Genomic DNA, 2,622 nt, shown 5'->3' on the forward strand with positions numbered 1-2,622 from the left:
AAACTGGATTAAAAAATTACACAAAAAAATGAGGAATTTCAAATAGTTAATTTGATACTAATATCGATATATTTTTGTCAAATTTTTATGATATCGTCAAACATATGTTTTATTCAAAAATAAAAACATCATTGATTTCTTAAAATCACATAAAGTCATATTATAACATCGACTGAAGTAAAGAATAAAATAAAATATTAAAAACACGATGTATCTCGCTGCATTGCGCGAGTACGCTTCTAGTTATCTTATAAAGCAAATTTAACAAAAGTCTTAAAATGACCAAGATACCCTTTATATCACTTTTCACCCCCTCCTCTCCTCACACATACACTCACCCTCTCACAACCGATTTTTTTAAAATTATAATTTTAAATTTACATTTTATACCCCTATAATTAGTTAACTAATTTACTTTACGTCATTTACTTTTAAATATTTCATTTTAAACTTTTATCAAATTAATATACATAATCACATATCAATTAAAACATGTTTAAAAATATATTTTTATTTTAACAAGTTACATCATTATAATCGTCTCGTTAATACTTTCGAAATGAATCCAATATTGAATAGTTTTTACTTAATTATATTATTATATATTATATATACTGTAAAAAAATATTTTTAATATTTACAATTTATTATAGTTATTTATTTATATATATACTATATATTTTGGGTTAGATTGTCCAAATTGTACTGTATAATATGTTCTTGGGTTTTTTTGAAATATATATATATATATATATATATATACATGTATTAATTCAACCTTAATCTGAGTTTCTGGACAACTAAGAGGGTAAGCAATTGAAATTTCATTCTAAAATCCATCTTTTTTTGTCTTTTCATGGTTTATGATCGGTCAAATTTGTAGTTTTCTTTATTGGTTTTGAGTGTTTATCTTAAAACTCAAGTTTTTTGGTTCTTTGCTCYTAGTGTAAATCGAACACATTTATGTAGTCGTTTAAATATGTTGGATTTTAAATATATTGGATTTTGAATTGTCATATAATTTTTTTCATCGATAGTCTGTAATTGAAACCATAACTCTTATTTATTCAAATTGTATTAATATCTAAAGACCAAATGTAACATATATCATCGTTAAATATTATCTTATAAAACCAGTGAAACTTCAAAATCGTTAAAATTCATGGCTCCCGCCGTATTGTACGGATAGACAACTAGTATATATATATATATATATATATATATATATATGTATTTGTGTGCTTTCCGATCATACCTTCCATGTTTTCCGATCCTTGCAGGACAACTCTCGTGCAATACTTCTTAAGTACTTCATGTGTCCACCTCATCATTGTAGTTTTGTGCAAGATTTTTTTTTAAATAAAATAAAATAAAATGTGATTGATAATAATCGAAATAACAGTTTAAATATATTATGATTTTATGTTTTATTTATAAGATATATATTTCATAAACTAAAAGTAAATAATGAAAAATATTCGAATCACTCTTTGTTTAATTCATCTACGATTTCTTGTTTGATTTATGGCTAAATATTTGAAACTTGTCATCGTACAACTTTTTAAATATTTAACGTATAATACAATATTACCAAATACATTTTCGAGATATTGTTTAAAAATTATATAATAAATGAGTATAATAAGCGATATTATCTAAGATGGATGAGCTGCCTATAATTGACTGGGTTTCAAACCCCTTCAAATAGTTTATTTTGGTTTTTTATATACACATGTAAGGGACATTTTTTTTGGTTTTCCGCCATGGGCATCCAAAATCTGAGGACCGGCCCTGCACATTATCAAGTTATACACACATACAGAGATACATATAGGTTTGAGTTCACGTGAGACCAAGGGTTTTTCGTAAGACCCGTAAGACCAATTTATGTTCATTGATCAACTTTATAAGCTAATGATCTAATAGTCTAAAGTTGCACGGTGACAATTTTGTGATCATTGAGAAGTTCTATGGCGTTTATGAATGTTCAGATTGTCAGATTGTAGATCTAATCCAAGGGTTGAGAATTGGTCTTACGGGTCTTACGAAAAATTTCTAAGAAACCGTGTAAACCAATTTCGATCAATAGAAAATTTTCATTTTTTTCTAATTAAATTTAATTAATAAGGGTATTTCGGTCATTTATAATATTTTCTATTAAATATAGAAGTTATTAATAAATCTTAATTAAGGAAACGTAATAAAGAAAATTGTATAAATGGTAACGTTTAAATATTTAATTATATTATAATATTTAAAATTTGAATTTAATATATTGTTATGAGATTGAATTTGCAAACGGGTCTTGAAGATTGAATTGCATTATGGAATGATATCGTAAATTATGGTTCAAATTAAAAAATAACGTTAATGAAACAGGTTTCATGAAGGTGAAACTGGTTCATATTGTAATTGATTCATGAGTAATAAGAAATTGTTTCATGGTGAACCACGTTTCAATGATGGTGTAGTTGATCCGTTTAGTAGAAAAAATGAAACATGAAACGGGTGCATAATTTATTTGGTTCGTCATGAAATAATTGCATGATGAAACGGGTACATGATGAATCTGCTTCGGGATCTTGAAGATTGTAATCTGCTCCAGAATCTTGAAGATTGTAA

Source organism: Cynara cardunculus (genome assembly GCF_001531365.2).
Source record: "Cynara cardunculus var. scolymus isolate 2C chromosome LG 17, CcrdV1, whole genome shotgun sequence".
In the NCBI taxonomy this organism is placed as follows: Eukaryota; Viridiplantae; Streptophyta; class Magnoliopsida; order Asterales; family Asteraceae; genus Cynara; species Cynara cardunculus.